The sequence below is a fragment of the Equus caballus genome, chromosome 28 (genome assembly GCF_041296265.1).
Source record: "Equus caballus isolate H_3958 breed thoroughbred chromosome 28, TB-T2T, whole genome shotgun sequence".
Lineage (NCBI taxonomy): Eukaryota > Metazoa > Chordata > Mammalia > Perissodactyla > Equidae > Equus > Equus caballus.
The window spans coordinates 17,611,346-17,631,953 of NC_091711.1; the positions used below are offsets into that span (position 1 = coordinate 17,611,346).

At 35.4% G+C, this 20,608-nt stretch overlaps 1 long non-coding RNA gene across 1 annotated transcript in view; it reads right to left on the reverse strand.

Annotated features, from left to right (window-relative positions):
- Positions 1 to 18,158: 18,158 nt before the first annotated feature.
- Positions 18,159 to 20,608, reverse strand: part of LOC138921241 (uncharacterized) — a 32,720-nt gene continuing 30,270 nt past the window's right edge. Inside the window, exon 4 of the long non-coding RNA XR_011433660.1 lies at positions 18,159 to 19,241. This is a non-coding gene — a long non-coding RNA (uncharacterized lncRNA). The remainder of the gene's footprint in view (positions 19,242 to 20,608) is intronic.

Consider the following 20,608-nt stretch of genomic DNA (forward strand, 5'->3'; position numbering starts at 1 on the left):
TTATTCAATTTTTTTCACTTAATCCAATGTTTTCCATTTCTAACCCTACAATAAAGTAGGAGCAGTAACTAACAGGTCATAAAGTCCAAAATATTTGGGTGATTTTGCTATTTGAAGTTAAATTCTGAGGAGTCAGTTACAAAAAAGCCCCATAATATGTTAAATATCTTAATTGCATTATGAGATTATAAAGGGAACATAATTGTGTATGTACTTGTAAGGTCACTTTAAGGATATCCATTTCCCTATAATGACTTTTTGGGGATTTCATAGAAATCAGGACATCTGAAAGTATCACAATCTAGCTTTCTTTTTCATGAAAGTAGTCATCCATCTTCCTCTCAAACCCATCCCCACATTCTCAACCAAGAATAAAGACTACATGTGGGGGAATTTAGGATGGCGTCAATTTCTATCTCAGTCCATATCAGGCAATATTTTTTATGTACTTCTACCCGAGTCTGATTTATTTACTCCTGAATTCTTTGACTTCAAAAGTGTTCTGATGATGCCCACAAGCACATATACATTCTAGCCACTTCCCAAGACAAAATTAAAATTGTACCTTATTTATGTAAGAGAGGCGTTTAATACATCTGATGTTGTTTATTAAAGATCAGATTTTTTCAGTAGTAAAGAAAGCAACAAGGAAATTCATTGATTTAGGTCAAATTATTCATGTTGTTAAAAACATCAATTTTAAAGTTTTCTTTCACATATGTTACTCAGCCTGGGGTTAAGCAATCAACACAGTTGTAAATGAAAATATGTTTGAATTAAAACAATTAGGCTTGGTTTTCTTGTGTCTTGCATCTCACAGCAGGTTTTCAAGCACAGCCCATACTTGGATGCGCTGACACCTGTAATCAACACGAATGGTCTCTTTCAAACTAACAAATCATCCCTCCCAGTGGAAGTATAAACAAAACCCTAATTGGAGATTTTGGTAACTATTTTCCCCTGCTGTGAATACTAGTTAGTGTCTAGTGTTTAAGCAGTAACTTCAGCTACAATTTATAATTGGCAAAAGATAAGAGTTAATTCTCTCAATTCAGTCAATATTGTTATGTATACTTAAATTGAGCCTACACCATTCAACAATTTCCTAATTACTAGCTGGGATCAAGCATCTTGAAATTATTTTTTAATTGCAAAGAGCCAAACTAATAATAACTAACACATAAAGTGCCAGACTCTGTCATAAGCATTTTTACATATATTAGCTCTTTTAATCTTCACATCTTCTAAAACACATTTGAAATAGATACTAATATCATTCCCATTTACAAATGAGGAAATTGAGGTTACAGAGTAGCTTGTCCTAAGCATTACAGCTACCAAGCAGAGAAGGTGAGATTTGAGTACAAGCAATCTGTGTCCAAGGTCTGCGCTTTGCCTCCTCTACTAAAATTCAAGATGTAAATAAATAAAAACTAGCTGCTATCCCATTTTAGACAATTAAATTGAATACGTCTGCCAACCAGATCCTTCAGGCAAGCTTCCTATGTCTTACGCATTGCCCATGGAGGAGTTCATGGATTCTGAGATCCATAGTTTGCAAGTCAAGGCATATCCTTGATTAAAATCATTGATTGGAGGAAATAAATGAAATCTAAGTTCACAATGAATGAACACAAACAAGAAGCAAAGGTGGTGCTAATTCAGTAATAAATATGTGTTTCATTTCATCTCAGGGAATATTTTTTCTTCACCACACAAGAATGTAACTTTCCCTCTATCTATTTCTCACCGTGGCTGGCAACATGCTTTACAGCTTGATTCTCCTGTTCCCTAAAGTTTCCTTAGATCATAAATTAAGAACTTTTGAAAGTTTCATTAAGTCTTTTAGGTGTTCTGCCAGTGTAACCAATTTAAATAGTGCTTCAATTTTATTCAAAGGCTTGTTCACTTATTTAAAGCCCTGCTACTTTCTTGTGGCTATCGACCAGCACCGGTGTCTAAGAAACTAGAGCTTGTTAGACATACGGAATCTCGGGCTGCAAAACCCAAACTTATTGACTCAGAATCTGCACTTTAACAGGATAAACCAGGTACTTTGTATGCACAATACAGCTTGAAAAGAAGTGATTTAAATCATTCTATTTAAAGAGGAAAAAAAGCTGAGGTTTCAATTCCCATAAGGTAAGTTCTTAAGAATTGGATGTATTCCCGTCTCTCTTCTGCTTATACAAAAGGAAGAGTAAATCTAAGCAGAAAATAAGTACTACATTGTAGACAGGTGGATTAACCAATGAGATTCTGATTTTATTTTTATCTTATTTTATTTTTTTCAGAAACGTAAGTGGGAGTAGGCTAGTTAGGGTTGAGGTGTTAACTGTGTACATCTGTGGTTTTAACTTCTCCAGCATCCTTTTCCTTCCTTAAAACTCACTCCTTCCCTATTTCCAGTCCTTGTGGTTCAGTGGGACTAATCCCATCCCTCCCCCCAGTTCTAAGGGTGGGTCCTAGACCTGCTTCAGCCTATAATAGTCCATGATGATCGGGCCAGGCATGGTGCTGTGACCCCACATTGACCAATGAGAACTTTTCTCAGGGCTTTTCCTGGCACTTTCAGGAAAGGCTGCTCCCTCCTGATGAGATGGCAGCAATAGGTGCCAAGGAAGCCTCGAGCTTCTGGCAACCATCTTTGCCACTCTAAGGGTGGGGGACCCTGCCTGAGAATAAAACCAACAGAGAAAAAAGTAGACCCAAGAAACAGATATTCCTGGTGATGTTGGCAAACACCCAGAACAATCACAGGTTTAGATCCATCCCATGGACTTTTCAGGTATGTGTCAGGCAAGTCTATTCTTTTTTTTTAATTGAAATATAACTGACATTTAATATTATATTGGTTTCAGATGTACAACATAATGATTCAATACTTGTACGTATTGTGAAATCACCACCAGTTTAGTTAACATTTATCATCACATAAAGTTACAATTTTTGTTTCTTGTGGTAAGAACTTTTGAGATTTACTCTCTTAGTAACTTTCAAATATGCAGTACAGTATTATCAACTATGGTCACCATGCTGTACATTACATCCCCATGACATTTATTTTATAATTGGAAGTTTATACCTTTTGACACCCTGCACTCATTTTGCCCACCCCCAACCATCATGTTCTCTGTATCTATGAACTTGTTTTTGTTTTTAGATTCCACATATAAGTGAGATATATGGTATTTGTCTTTCTCTGTCTGACTAATTCCACTTAGCATAATGCCCTCAAGGTCCATCCATATTATTGCAAATGGCAAGAATTCCTTCTTTTTCATGGTTGAATAATATTCCATTGTATATAAATACCACATTTTCTTTATCTATTCATCCCTCAGTGAACATACGGATTGTTGCCATATCTTGATTATTGTAAATAATGCTGCGATGAACAGGGGATACATATATCTTTTCATTAGTGTTTTTGTTTTCTTCAGATGACTACCTAAAGTGGAATTACTGGATCATATGGTAGTTCTATTTTTAATTTTTTGAAAAACCTCCATACCATTTTCCACAGTGGCTGCACCAATTTACACATATCCCCATCAACAATTCATACGAGTTCCCGTTTCTCTGGATCCTTACTAGCATTTGTTATTTCTTATCTTTTTGATAATAGCCATTCTCACAGGTGTTAGGTGATAGTTCACTGTGGTTTTGATTTGCGTTTCTCTGATGATTAATGATGTTGAGCACCTTTTCCTGTCTCTGTTGACTTTTGCATGTCTGTATGTCTTCTCTGGAAAAATATGCCTATTCAGTATGTCTTATTTGGAAAAATGTCTATTCAGATATTCTGCCCACTTATTAATCAGATTGTTTTCTTTTTTTGCTGTTGAGTTGTATGTGTTCTTTATATATTTTTGATATTAACCTCTTATCAGATACATACTTTGCAAATATTTTCTTCCATTCAGTAGGCTGCCTTTTCATTCTGTTGATGGTTTCCTTTGCTGCAGAGTCTCATTTTAAAATGTGGCTATTTTCTAGCTTCTAAAAAAAAATTTCTCCATTCCAAAATCCATTTAACTGATGATGCATTTGTGTTTTGGCTTGCTCCAAGGAGGTTAGGGTGACTTACTAAGACACAAGCATGTAGTAAGAGAGCTTTAAATCTGGAGTCACGCTGCCTAGGTTTTCAGTCTTGCTTCTTAATAGCTGTATGAACTTGGTCAAACGACTTTACTCCTTCCTGTCTCAGTTTCCTTATTTGGACAATGTAGATACTGCCATAATTGTTTATCCCTCTTTGGGTAACTAGGAGGACTCGGTGATTCACATTTTAACTGCTTCGTACAGTGCTGGCACATGATAAGTGCAATGAGCCATAGGTACTGCTAAGATGCAACAATAGAGTTATGTAAAATTAAATGAAAATAAGCATTTAAAATGAAATGGTGCCAGGTGGAAGTTAGATAATAAAACATGTGTCACAAAATCCTGCACACATGCCAGAAGCAAGCCCAAATTTTAGCTCTCTGCTTCTTAACTGCCAAAGTGTAGACCATCAGTCACTTGATTGATAGCCCAAAATGAAAATTAAATTCCTGCCTACGAGCAGTTCAGTGATGCCTGGAATTGGAACTTTTTTCCTTGAGTCCCAGTAAAGAGGACACTTTATGATGTAATAAAAATACATCCTCAACATGCTTAAAATAACCATGGTATAGGTTTCATATAACTATTTCACATAATTAACCTTTTAAATAGTAACACAGATCACTATAAATAAAAGAGAAGGAAGATAAAAGGAGAATCTTCAAGGGCAAATTCTGAGCTATAGATATGAATGTAATATACACAGATACAGATATATATATATACAGACACAAAATTAATATACAGAGGTAGAGCATAGATTTACCAAACCTCCAATTTTGTAAATGACACTTTCAGTGTCTTTATAATTCATTATCTTTGTATTATGTTTAATATTCTTCTGAACAATAAGTAAAATTGCTGAATAATATTGAAACAAATAAATTATGTGCCATAATTTCCCTAATGTATGCCTTTTTCTGGACATGTAGTTTGTTTCCAATTTTCACATGAACTAATCCTATAATTAAAATATTTTTGTGCATAACATTTTTATGTGTTTAGCATAATTTGTTTTGGATAGATCACCAAAATTAAAATTGAAGGCAGAAGGTTTAAGTATTTTAAGGTTTTTAATAAAGAACAGTATACTTTTAAATATTGCCAAGGTCCCACTGAATACAGAAATATTTTATCTAATCAACCCCTCAGTACAGTTTGACTCTTAGATAACAGACATCTTACTAATGTCAATCCAATAGAATTCATTTTCTACATGAACTAAATTATATTTTCCTTTAACACACACTGAAAGAACATTTACTGAACAGCCTGTTTTACCTAGAAGAGTTTAAGTGTAGCTTTTTATTGTCTTTTTGACTGCATTAATAAATGTTTAGAGAGAAACACAAAAACAAATCACAAAATTTTAGTGGCTTAGCATAATACAAATTTATATTTCACTCCCCTGACAATCCACTGTAGGCGTTTCTGGTTGGGATTGAGTAGGGCCTCTGTTGCATTCAGTACATCCAGGGACCCAGGTTGATAGAGGCTCTGCCATCTTTGACAATGGCTTCCACAGACACACTGGGTAGCACCATCCAGTTGGTGAAAGAGAAGGTAGAGAAAACATATCATTTTTGGTCTTGTCCCCAAAGTGAAAAATCACTTTTACAACATCATTCCATTAGTAAAAATTACTCATACAGCCTTACCTAAGCCCCATTTGCACAACCTTGGGAATATGACTTAACCTTTCTAAGTGTCAGTTTTCAGATTTGTGAAATGGGGATAACAACGGTAATCAGCTCGCATGGTAATTGTGAGGGTTAAATACTCCATATAAAGCACTTAGCTCAGTGTCTGACTCATACTAAGGACTTACTTAACAATAATACTCATCATTATCATCATTTTTAGTATTAGAAAAAGACATACAACTAGACATATATTACAAAATATTTTTAATTACATACAATTACACTTAATAATTCTTAAAAGAACCCCTAGAAATGGGGAAATAGTTACCTACAAAAAATTAAGTCTGATCTCTGATTTCTCTGTAGTACTAAATACCAGAAAAAAGGAAAAAAGAGAACAATAAATGTGACCAAGAATTTGATCACTGGACTAAGGTATAACACAATAGAAAGACAAGCTTATATGTGTAGTCACATGGAAAATACAGTACCTATGCTTCATTTAGAAAACCACATGTCAATATATTCTGAAAAGCTGCACTCAAGAATGAAGAAGACGTTGGATCAAAGTGCTGGTGATAAATTCTATCTTTCTGTGTTATGTTTAAAGACTATTACAAATGTTAGTCTAAAATAATCCAAAGATTAAGAACAGTTATAGAAAGATAATGTGTGTTGTGAAATTAATGAAATAAGTTCGAAGTATGAGATTATTTAAATAAAGGAAAGACTTGAAGGACGGTGCAATGAAGGCTGCCCTACTGAGAATGAGCGAGAGGAGTGACATGGAATGAGGCTGAGGTGGCAAACAGGGACCAAAACAAGAAGAGCCTTTATCACTATATTGGGAAGAAAATTGAGTTTTTAAGTATGCATATGTTAGAAAGTAGGGATACTTGATGAAATCTGAGCTTCCAAAAAATCACTCTAGATGCCTTTTAGTGAATGGACTGGGAGAAATCTAAGAGTTGATGTGGTGAGTCTAGCTGGTAGGCTGCTAAAGTAGTTTAGGTGAGACATGCTGGTAGCTCACACAAGATGTTTGGCATTAGAGTAGAGAGAAATTGATGCATTTGAGAATATTTAGACAGTAGAAATGGTAGAACTTAGTAATGGATTGGCATGTGGATGAGGGAGAGAGACATGAAGGGTGACTCTGGGTGTCTGGCCTGTGATGCTAGGTAGTGGATAATGATGCCACTCACAAAGACTGGGATTGAGGACCTGTAGGAGAGAATTTGGGATTAGTTTGTGACAAGTTGAGTTTGAGCAACTTTGGACATGCAAGCAGAAAGATTATATAGACATTTCGATGCACAGATCAAAGATTCAAAGGAACTCTTTGTAGTAAAAATGTTAATGCATAGTCATATAAGTGGTAAAATCGAAGCTTAAGCCAGAGTTTCTCAACCTTGGCACTATTGACATTTTAGGCCAATAATTCTTTGTTGTTCAGGGTATACTGTGCATTATAGGATGTTTAGAGCATCTCTAGTCTCTGTCCACCACATGCCAGTAACAGCCCCCTAGTCCTGACAACCAAAAATCTCTCCAGACATTCCAAATGTCCCATGGGGGACAAAGTCACTCCATTCAGAAACACTGGCTTAGATGATAATAACTAAGAAGAGAGTCCGGAGTAATTAGGAAACCATGTATCCCTACTGAGAACAGTAATTTGGTTTCCAAATATATGGCTCAGGCAATTTTCCTTAACTGGAATAACTCATGGATATGAGTGGATAGCAAGAATAGGAACACAATTTATTTGTATGTGCTGTTGTAAGACAAGTTAAAGTGGGATCCAGGGAGGATGGAGAAAAGAAGCCAGAAGGATTAGAGATTTCAAAATGGTTGAAGATGGGATTTACCAGAGATAAGAAAATAAAAAAGGTATGAAATATTTGTAAATTCTAATTTGAAAGTGGTATAACCTCTTTATATAGTTGGTTAATCCCGCATATCCATGAATAGGTTTAACTGAGAGACAATGTTCTTGCTAACCCTATTTTCAGACAGAGCAGGGCTGGACTGTCTCTCCAGTATTAATGTGGGCGTTGGTCAGACCTGACACTTATTCAAGTTTTTGGTCCTGTTATTGGCCATGAACTCTAATGGCTTCATGGAGAGTCTTGGTATCTTTGAAGGTTGACAGAATATTAGGACTTTGTTGAACCCTGTAAAGTAACATTCAGTTACACGGTACTATTAACAGTATTTCCAATATATAGTTTTTATTAATTGATAAATTTGCATAAATTTGGATTATGTATGTTAGAAATATTTGCATTATTGGTCTGATTATTTTGTTGGTAAGCATCCCTTTTATTCACTGAAAAATATGCAAATATATAATCATTTTACATAACGAAACTAGTGGAGCTTGAAGTATAGTTAAATCGTGCAACATTTGCTCCATTTTTCATTAAATTTCTTGTTTTCATCAAATATTCAGTTGAATAGTGTTTTCTAAAGTCCTTGCCTTTAACTTTCACTTGAGTATTTGTACTCTAGAATGCTCTTGATATTATGAATTTCAGAGTTTCTTTGCTGCTTAACTTTGATTAGGAATACTCAGGATGGCAAGTCGTAATTTGCCTACAACTGCCAACCTCTTTGAAAGTGAGAGTGAAAAAAACAGAAATCTCTTTTTAAGTAATTTAAAGATCTCTTTTTTTCCCTTAATGACCAGAAATTTCTAAATCCTGGTTTCTAAAAACCATGCCATTTTGAAATTTATCTGGCGGACGGCACTGCTCTGCTGCCTTCCATGTGGTTGATGTTAGTCACATCCTTGATGTAACATAACACAAGCTGGCTAAGGTAATCCGATGTGACATATGACAGCATTTCGAGCCAGTCTGGGATATTTGAAAATATGCCATCTTTCAAAGACCGTGGACAGATAGCATGGTGAGCCAAGATTGTGAACTCTGCTGCTTTCATTTTGAACATCCACAAAAGCACTTATCTGTGACAATCAAAGGATGAATTCCAACCTGGTGGACTCTAATGAATACTCACAAAGGTAAATTTTTTTCTTGCTGGTGAGTTTATAATTGAAACCACCTAAGTTACATGGTTAAGAGATGTGATTATGTATTCTTACAGGTACGTGAAAAGATAATGCAGAAATGAGCTAACAATATCTGGTCATATATAAAGAGGTGTCAAGTGAGTATTTGGTACCTAGTTATTTCCCATTTGTTGAAAGTGCCCAGATCGAATCAAATATCATTTTTTTAGCGTTAGAGGAAAAACAATCTGGAAACATGAGCACCCAGGCGCAAATATAAGTTTTCTACATATGTTGTTGAGTTTCTCTGTAAAAAGTCTCTCTGTCCTCAGCCTAATTTATTGTGCAGGCTGTGGAGAATTTGAAAACCATGTTTTCTTCTAGGATTACTTCAAGATCAGCTCCTTTGGTTTTAAATTTGTTTCACATTTGTTGGAGCAGAAAATATGAGCACTAATATACCTGATGAATAGTGATGAGTTACAGAAATGAAAATAACCTGGACACTAAATTTGATAGAGGATGGAAAAGGAAATTGAACATAATATGTACATCTTATGAATGAAAAGGTGAAATTGAACTACAAGGTGAAGGGGCAGCAAAGCTGTTCTTTCTGTGAGATTTACAATGGAAAGTTGTGATATGCTATTGCCTTACTTAACTATATTTTAAAATACCTTTAATTCATAAAAAGCTTTTCTTATCTTTTCATAGAAGTCAAATCATTGTCATTTCTGTACCAGTCTATTAATAACATGATTTAAGTAAAAGGGAAAAACAATTCACTTTCTGACAAATTAAAAAATATATACTTTATGCACATATAAATATATATGTAAATACATATTCATTACTGTTTGCACATATATATATTTAAGAGTATTAAACTGAAGTTTCCTGAATTGGTGAGTTAACATAGGGTATAAGAAGAAAATGGTAGTTTTTTTAATCATCTTAGGTACAATAGAAAAAATTCCTAATATTTAATATCACTCATGTTATAATAATGTTTTTTTAATGCCTTCTCCTTTGAAACTCAAATTACGTTGAGTATCATGAAGATAGATTGTTTTATCCCATTTAACAGAAAGGAAAATTGAGACTCAATGTTACTCTAGTAATTGATGAAATCCTAACTTCAATCAAGGTTTTGAACTTGAAGTCTGCTCCTCTTTCTTTTTATGGTTCTCATAAAACTAGAAGTTTGGTGAAGTGAGCCCAGGCATGATGACTGATGCCAAAATTTAATGTAAAGGTAAACAATTTCACATTAAATGAAGGATGGATTTGTCACTCTGATGTTATACTTTAACAATGCTAAAAGTGAACAGAAATCACCTCTTGAATTCTGGCTGATACTTAGATTAAAAGAAGGCTAAAGTTAAAAACTTTGCAGTATTTTGTGCTTGGTGCTATAAGAGGTGTTGGAATAAAGACATAACAATGCCCAATGAATCTAATATAGAAGATCTGATATTTTTGACTTAATGGAAAGAAACAAAAATATCGCCAAACTTACCACTGTTATAAAACAATCTAGAAAGCAAAATTAGAAAACACAACAAAAGAAAACAAGTTTGTCTCTTTGGAAGAAACTAAACATTTAAAAAGTATAAATAAACTGAGGAAAATCAAGGTCAAGGAAATTATTTCATTCACTGAGTTGGTTTCAAGAATGTTATTTGAACATTTTACAGATCCAGTTACCAATGACCCTTTACCATCTATTCTCGACAAATGTTGCCTCCCAACAAGGAAAGATAGGATACTAGAAACAAGATTTTAATGTTTTGTATGTGCCTGATTACATTTTTTATGGATTATTAACTCTCACAAAAAGTCTGTGAAAGGTATTATTATTCCATTATAAACACCGGGAACTGAGGCTCACAGAGATTAAATGACTTGTTCAAGGCAATATAGCTAGTAAGTGGCAGGTTAGAGATTTGAAACCAGTGATAGAGTTGAGATTCAAATACTGAATTGAAAAATATGTATATTAACCTTAGAAGAAATATAAGCAGATGATAAATGACAGAGAATAGAAAAGTAAATAAAAGAGAAGAGAACAAAGGAGTTTTTCAAACTGGTGGTCCAGCATTGGTAAGGGCCTACCTAGGAAGAGTATGTGATTCAGTTGGATAACAGATAATTCTCTTTGGTTATCTAGTTGAATTAGGGAATTTCTCGATGAGTTAGCATGCATTTTGACCTCCTAAAATATTATAAGGGAGAACATAGGATATGGAGCCAGACAATTCTGAATTCATTTCCTTGTTGTCTAGTTTAATACTCGTGTTACTTTGGGCAACTTACTTCGTTCTGCTGATCCTTAATGTACTCCTCTGCAAAATAAGTATTAACGTTGCTTACCTGCATTCTGTCAAGTTATACTCTAGAGACAAACATTGCCAAAATCTGAATGGCTCACAACAACAAAGGTCTACTTCTTGCTTGGATTGTAGATCCTTTTCAGGTCAGCTACAACTCTGCTCCCTCCTTTCTTCCTTCTGGCAGAAATAGTCGCCCCTTCTGGCATGTGTTTGTCTCATGGCAAAGGGAAAAGAGAGATTCAGGAACAATGGGATGGTCCTAAAAGAGTCTGCTTCAATGGTTCTTGCATCACTCTGACCTTTAAATGGCCCAGAGGAAGTCAAATACTCGAGCCTCATGTGAGTGAGGCAGGAAAACACCAACATAATACGGAGAAGGGTGGTGAGTAACTGGGAACAATCCCACGCCCTACCAGAACGACCACAGGATTGTTGTGATGATTAAATGAGATGAAAAGTGAAGCCCCTAGCAGAATTTCAGGCACATAGTATGTGCTCTAGAAATTTTATTTCACTTTCCTCCCCTGTTTGGGATCTCGAGTCAAGCTGAACAAAACCCATACTCAGGAAGTATTGTAACTATAGCGATTTTCCAGCTTCCATCTTGTCCATGACCTTTATTATAATAATCTGAGAGAATTACAAATGAGTAAATTACTATGTTTCTCATCAGAGACTAGGAATTAAAAGAAGAGTTAAAGTCATATTTAAAAAATCACAGTAAGTTAGAAAGACCTTGGCCCTCTTATTTAACTTTTAATAAAGAATTGACAAATTAAGACCTGGCTTTTAAAAGTGCATTCTTAACTTCTTAGGAATTCCTGACTTCTTAGAAACATACATAAATACACACACACACGCACACACACATGTATAAAACAAAAAATGTATATAAAACAACTATATGAGCACTGTTAACAAAATAACAAAGCAAAATTTCAATTGGAAGGTAACATTTGGAATACTAGATGAACATAAATTTTGGTGAGGATTATATTCCCGTAAGAAATCTCTCAGGAATTTTAAAACTTTAGCATGAGAGGAAAATTCCCTATTGAATGTTTCTGAAAAGGTCTCTTTTCTGTGTCATGTGGTCAACCCCAGCAAGCGTTTTGTATGAGTAATGGATTTGGTCTTGCAGATTTTTGGATGAATCCTTGAGGAAAAAGCCAACAAGTCTTGCCTTCCCTCTATGAGATCAAAGATCCACTGTATTTTTGGTATGAAAAGGGTTTTACCATGGTTGCCAAAAATATGCTGTTTCCCCATCAGCTGTGTAGTGGCCATGCAATGATTGACAGACCAGGCAGTCTCTCCAGGGTGGCTGCATTTCAACTTAATGGTAGTGCTTAAATTGAAAAGTACTTTGAGTCCCTTTTGGATAAAAATTATAACAGTACAGAAATAGTTCTTCCCTCAGCTAAGAGTCAGTCAACAACACCCACTGTGTAAGGTGTCAGTGTTGTACGAAGCAGCCCTTTGTGGATCCATGGGATAAATTTCTATCTGTGTAAGACTGAAGTGTTCAGATGATTTATCTGCCTCTCTCTTTTTTTTTTTTGCAATAAATTCAATGGAGAAAAAAATAATTTCAGATGAAGACTAAATTGTTTAAATGCTCCCACAGAAACAAATTTTTGGGAATTATTTTTGTGGCAAAAAATGTATAAAAGTCATTGGTATGCCATTCTTCATTATAAACTATTTAATGGAAACTTGTCATCACATGATTTTAGATGTATGTAGATCAAAACACATCCTTTCATATAGCAAATACTCAGAAAACTCTCACAGGCAAAGGACAATGACAGGTGGATATTAGTTATGCCTTATTAAGGGGTCCCATGGTATATAAACTCCACTTTGATATCACATACATGAGAAACACTTCGATTACATTCTATTTGTTTGTAGTTCAGCATGGTTATTTTTTAAGACTTTCCATGTATCCAATATATTGCAAAATTAAATAATTTAAAAATAAAGTAGCAGAAGGTAAATAAATTAACAAAATTTGATTAAAAATCCTTATCACTCACTTGTGGGAAAGAGGAAGGACATACAGATAAATAAACCTCCTCTTCTTAAAGGAGCAGGCCCTTTGAACTGAGATTCAACATATATGAGAGTGGAGAGTCCAGTTGACTCAAAATATCCCAGAAAGCATCCTCTGCTAGGAATCACCAGGTTTTACACTAGTGTTCAGCTTTCAGATTTGCTACAATCCTTGGCTCTTCCCTGAATCTCAAGTCCAGCTAAATGAAATAATGTGAAATAAAACACTTAAACACTTTATGCTCCAAATCATAAAACTGAGGATATGACGTCTTGAATGATCAGGACTAATTGGTGACTCATACAGAGGTCAAATTCACCAGAACGGAGCCTTTTTGCTTCAATTCACAGGCACCGTTTAAGATCAGAGGTAGAAAAGGATTGTATGTTGTGTTAATTGATTCAGGAGTATGTTTTCTGCTCACTTTTGATGCTATAAAATGCAATGCAACAGTTTGGAATGCAGACTGAAACAAGAGGTTTCATAGGTGGGCAGCTGCATGGACTAAACTAGTTTTTAGTCTGCCAGTAAGCATTTACTCACTCCACCTCTGATATCTGAGTCTTGTTCCAGGAGTATTTTTGAGAAAATATTTAAAAGGACTGTGTAAAAAAGATAAATAAAGTACTCAGTTAAGTTTTGAAGGTATCATTGTCTCAAATATCTCTATATTTCATCAATTCTATTTTACCCAATTTTCCAAGTTACTATCTAATGTCTTCACTTCAGGTTGTATACATTTAGTCTTAAATATTCCGTAGCCTGCAGGGCTCATTTCCATCTATATTCTGCAATGTCTTATTATTTTTTTAAGTCTATGATACACAGACAATTCACGTTTTATTATATTAAGCAACATTAAAAGGGTTTAAAGTGAAATCCATGAAAGTATTAAAAAACCCACACTAAATCTAGGAGTTCACTTAAATAATTTTAATTTTATTGACAAATTATGCTACTTTTAGTAACAATGTTTGTATACATGCATACATGCGTCTTTTCCAAAATGAAAACTGATTGACATCTTATTTCTTCTAATTCTTGCTTTTCAAATGTCCAGGATCTGAAGATAAGCTTATGCTTTCTATCGGAGTGATCCATGTCAGAGGAAAAAGCCATGCTTTTTGTCAGAAATACATGCAGCAGGCTTAAACTGTTGGATTTTGAAAATATTTGAATGATAGTTATCTACAGCCCAATCTCTTCTGATGTTTGAACTTGTCTTAACATTACTGCCTGAATCATTAGCAGGAAATGCCTTTTTAAAAGATTTCTCTAAATTGGGAAGCTTTTAATCAGTTTTGCTCCTATTACAAAATCAAATCTTTCCATTGACAACAACCAAAATTAATAAGGTAGAGGCTTTTGTTCTTAACAATATATGTATCTTTAGACAAATGCTATTATTTGAGAGCCAGAAATTACTAAAATCTACCAATAACGGTAAAGCAACTAACAAGTTTAAACTACGGTAAAGTGAAACTCAACCCATTTTGTGTTTAAATTCCTAAAGCTTTGATTAAATCCTAATACATATCATCCAGCTGCACTGAATTCATTTGATGGAAACACTTGATAATCATTCACCCTATACCCTTATCATCTATACATGTTCTCTAGCACTCTCTACTTACTATTCCTTGTAAAAATAAACTCAACACCAAAGTAAAAAAAAAATAAATGAAATTAAGCAGCAGTCTGAACACTAAATAAAAAAGTAGCATACTCTGAAAATAAAAACAGAAACCTCAAAATAATGTTTTATTTATCACATACAAACGTGTTTTCCTAAGAATTATTTCCAGTATGGGCCGCCATATGGAAGTAGAAAGGCATTATAGGAATGAACTAAGATGGTTTGTATCACCTGCATAACTTGTTTTCTTCTATGCCTTCAGGCTTCGAAATCCGCTTCCCATATTTTTTTCCTTTCTTTAAAAATAATGTACATCAGCTTAATTTATCCCAGGTCCTGACAGAAGGATCGGATTTTAAGCATTTAATGCTGTGGTTTCCAATCCAATTTCTCAGTGTTCATCATTTCAAAAGTGGTAGAATTCAGTTTTTGAAAATGTTCAAGAACTTGGGGAGGATTGGCATACTTTCTAAAGTCCCACGTTGATGTTAAAGGCAGCTCTGTACCAGGAGCTGAATTTTTCTATAGTGCCCCAGGAAATACTAAACCCTTTGCCTCCTCCAACAAGAGCCTCTTCTTATTGGTGTCAACCTAGGAATATTTTTTAAACTCATAAAGTATATTGAATAAATAACCTATTTACAGATTTTCTGAGCTAGGACACTGATTGGTTGGTACATTTTCCTGAAAGGAGGGTATCAATATATCTGCTTAAGGCTTGATTCCACTGCATGCGTTTGGAAACAACTTTCCTTGAGACCAATGAGATTTTTATCCATTCAGATGCTGAAGCACCAGGTTCTCACACAGTAAATTCATTGTAGGCTCTCTTTATTGGTGGCGGGGGAACCTCAAAAGGTCAGGAGTCCATATTGCTTCAAATAAACATCCAGAATCTCAGATGCTTTTTTGAAATGGGCCCAAGTTTATTTGAACCTCTTTTCTGGTTTGGAAATCAGGCTGAAAATTTCACAGAAACAGATTTTCTTGTGAGATCTCAGAATGTTGTGGTTTAAGTAAAGTAATAAACAAACTTGAAAAATGAAAGGCAAAATTGGCTCAAACTCACCTGGTTTCATTCTATTAAATGCCTGAAACTGAGTGGCATTGTGCAATATTTAAAAAAGAAAAAAACAGAGTTTGGCTGTGGCTAAGCCTAGAATCATCAAACATTCCTGCTGAGGAGGTTTAAGAGGACTTTCTGTCACTCTGTCTCCCTCCCTCCTTATGTTTCAATAACTTTTCGTCTATTTTTTTCTCTCTATTTTAAGTTTGGGAGACTTCAGTATTGCTCTTCCATTTTTAAACTCTTAATGAAGAGTAACTCTTTGATCTTTTGAAGTGGAATAATTTCCATTTATTTATGAGTGTGCTCTCCTTGAAGTACGTATGGCGGCATTTGTATGATATATATAATGTGAAAAAAAAAAGGTAGACTCTTTTGAGTACTTATTATTAAATACCAGGCATAAGAGCTAAAACTTTTACACATGCTCTATTATTTAATTGTTACAGCAAAAGCACTAAGCAGGTATTATTATCTCCATTTTCAAGTTATAAAACAGCAGTTTATGAAGTTATGGTAACTTGCCCGATTGTATACTGTATTACTTAGAGCTAGTAAGCTGCAGAGGAAGGGTTGAAGCCGAGGATGTCTGACTTCAAAGCCCACGCACTCTACTGCTACTTTATGAAGTTTCCTGTATAAGCTGTCAAGGTTTTCCCGAGAGTTTCCTTTCAAAGCCTAAGGATCCCTTACTAATAACTGAACCCTAACCATTGTATATAACAGGTTATGTATATTATATGCTAGCTGGAAAGAGTACGTGTTTTGTAAGTCTTAGATGTCAATAGGGAATTTCTCTAGTTAAGAAAGTCTGTTACAACGATAATACCTTAGATTTGTATATCACTGTATACAAAGACCTTTTATGTTTGTATCTCATTGATCCTTCCACCAAACCGGGAGGTAGGCACATGAGGCATCTTGATCCACTTCTACAAATGAGAAAACTGAGGCTCCATGAAATTAAGATATTTTCCCAAATCATGAAACCAAGAGACATCCAGAGGAAACTCCTAGTTACATCTTTTACCTATGTAAATTGCTCTTTGCAAATCAATGTTTCAGAATCCGTTCTGGGATCTTCGTCTGCTATCTTGTTTTATTTTCTCACTCTTGCGTCTTTGCAATTACACTGCATTTTCGCCATGGTATTTTTGCATATTTCAGCTCTGCACATATCTTGTGCTCTTGATAGAAAGTGCTCTACGCTAACTGATAAAATCCAAACTCCTTTTGCAAAGCCCCAAATAGTCTGGATACATGATACCAAAGCTGTTCTTGTGCTACCCATTTAAGTTATGTATCAAGTCTAAATTTAATCAAGGCCACATTTTATTTATACATTTCATGCATTAAACTCATTTAAACTTTTAGTCAGATTTCATTAGAAGAAATACTACCGTGTACATCATGCAGTAGTAAGGCTAATGCGCTTCAGGAATTTGAAAGGAGTTAGAGATCGGGGGTCTGATTTCAAAATGTCTTTTTCTTTCTCTCCCCAGTGCTTGCAGCAGGTCTGTGAGCGGCACACAGTTTGTTTCCTAGGACACTAATACAGTCAGCATGCTCTGTACAAATGTGTAAACACAGACATTCCCTGTAATCAGGGAGGTTGCTGTCTTAAGGCAAGATTACGTTTTTTTAGGAAATGCAATTTATGTTCAGGATTAAGTTTCACTTGCAGACTGATAAGGTCTGAGGTTCGGGGAGCTGATAAGTCTGTGTTCAGGGAGATGATAACTCCCTGGCCTACATCTGAAGTCTTGAATCAGTCTTCCTGGATAGCCCTCATTCTCAGGATCCCAAGTAAAATGATTTAGGTTCTTCATTTCTTAGAAAGATGAGAAAAGTCAATGACATGAAAATATAAAGGGCATTTTTTAAAAGTTAAAGCATTATAAGCCTCCTGGGTGGGTGTGTGGAAATACAGAGAGCCACGAGGAAAAAATGCAGATGCCGCTCGGGCTAACATCCTTCTTCACAAGTCAGGAAATGAAAATTTATGTTGGGTACTTTGGTATTCTTGTGGTTGAGGTGGGACTGGGTAGCAAGTTAGACACTATTTCTTAGAATGTAATCATTTTTGTCTGCTTGTGGCATGGCCCTGATACTCTGAAATAAGTTTAATGTATGACAAATAGTCTCTCTTTTTAAATAAAAGTTGAAATAAATCCCCCCCAGAATATCAAGTAAGCCCTCTCTATAAATCTTCCCATCAAAATAACTGATCTGTTTCTTTTACAGACTAGTAAGAAACGTTTTCACAAGTTAAAGGGCAGTTTCCATGCCAAAAACACACAATTTTTTTTGTCTAATACTAAATTCACAGGTTTTCTTTCTTCTTTTTCTTTCTCTTTACCTCTAGAGTGAGAGATCTGAGGCCCTCCCCCCTTTCCCTTTTACACAGAGAATTGCACATCAGGCAGACGAGAACTCTGGCCTGGATCAGCCAGCTGAGTTTTCTCCATCTTTTAAAAAAAATTTCCCCAAATGAATTGAGTACGCAGAACTGGAACTTTTCTGACCGCAAGGAAGACTGAAGTGCTTTTCTATCATGGTAACAGGTACTGCAAGGGGAGAGGCCTTACCACAGAAACCTCAATGTGCCTGGGCCGTGACTGGGAGAGCGGAAGTGCCACCAGACAGGCTGAGGGGGGCGTTTGCTTGTTTGTTCAAACATATTTTCTAAATTACTTGTTTGTGTCAATTAGGAGGATAGAACTGGAGAATGCCGCTTTGAGCTGATTTCCACAGAGTAAAGTCCTTGTGTAGCATTATAATCATCTGAATGACTAGATATGCTCTTATAGGCAGGAATCAAGTCTAATAGGGCTGGACCAATTCTCTATATTCTGACTCCTTCCGCTGTTTTCTTCCAGGACGTTTGAAAGAAAACACATTGTAATTTAGAAAAAAAAAAAAAATCCTTTATCTCCCTTTCTGTTTGTCCTACTTCCTCTAAAAATGGAATTTTATGAGGCTCCATCTAATTTCTTTTCAAGACCATTTATTTAATCAGAATTTCCCCTACCTGAGATGCAATATAACTGAGTATGTATTTTATTTTTTTCATAGAGTTAATGTTTACGGCAGAGGGCTAAAGCATTGAAAATAAGGAGCTGAGATGGAAACTCTGACATCGCTTTAGCTGCAGTCCCGCTGCCTTAACTGGGGAGAAAAATATTAGCCCTTGCCCAACTTACCTTTTCCATGAGGTGTAAAAAGCTCCCTGTACAAAGGCAGGCTATGAAACCCAGAGCTGCTCTGATTGCTCGCGTGTTTTTCTTTGTAAACTGGCGCTGGGTGAACCCACTGATTCTAACCATATGGCTGTGTGCAGAAGTGCATGGAGGGTGCCACACAGTGTCCTACTGGCTTCCCGGGCTGCGGAAGAAAGTGAAACATCTGAGTTCTCCCATTATGAGATTTCATCCAGATGCTCAGGAGGTTGTATATTTAAGCAACGAGTCTTGGACTTTAAGGAAAATTACCATTTTCAAGCTGTGCAGAAGATATGCGTTTCCCCACTGGGTGGCGCACAAAGGCCATAATACTGAAGACGACTCACAGATGGGAAATAAAATCTAATTTTTAAAATACTTTGAGGGTAGATTAATTCAAAACTACTACTCTTTTAATAAGATTACGAATTGACAGTGTCAAATGCCACTCAGACTATACTTTTACTGCCTGGTGAGTGGTCAATAATAATTCCACATCACAGAGAACATGTAGAAACTTTTGAGATATGGAAAGACTTTAACCTATGCTGGCAAACTATAATTTCTTGAGAATAAAATATTTCGTCCTCAGTGTATGAATCAAATAGCCAAATGACCACAAATTTGTCTACAATCAGCTTGTTTTTTTTTTTCCCCAACACCTTTCACTTTTGAGGAAGATATCTCTTGTCCCAAATATCTTTCAAAATTCCAGAAAAACATGATTTCACTTAATAGCAGTCCTTGGTTATGGCCCGTCATTAACAGCTCTTACAAACTATCCTGGTTATTTCTGGAACTGGAATTTTGGGGACTATATGGTACATTCATTTCAGTTCAATAATATTCAGCTATTATGTGATATATGAGCCATCGACTGTAAATAGGAAATCTGATATAGAGATTCAGATTCCAATGAGGTGCAAAGTTCCTGTTCTATATGTACTTGAATTTTTAGCTTACTGGGTTGTTGTTTTTTCCTTCCTCCTTCTAGCATTAATTTGTGTCTTTCTGTGTATCTGCTGTGCAAATCCCATTTCGAGTCTTTCTTGGCTATAAAAACACGCAGCATTACTACTATAGGTGGTGCATGCATCAGTGCCAAACTTTTGCTGCCTCGAGGACCTAGTTATATGCTCCTACCCAACCCTACACATTTTATCACTAACCAAAGCCAGATATTTGCAAAATTGTGAAGTAGGTGATATTGTTTTTCATTGATAACTGTCTTCTCTTTCCCTGACCTTGTCTCCAAATCACATGCAGTATAGTTGAGAAAACGAAAGGACAGGTATTAAACAGACTTGGGAAGAATGCTGATGTTACTATTTATAGATTGTGTGATGTTGGGTAATTTAATATCTCTGTATTTCTACTACCTAATTTGTAAAATGGGAATAGTAGTCTATAACCGAGGGTAATTTTGGATATTAAGTTGTAACAAACATACGAAGCACTTAACAATCTGGCGTATGCTTACTTCTCAATAGATGGTAGCTATTGTCATCAAGAATAAGCACTTTAATAACC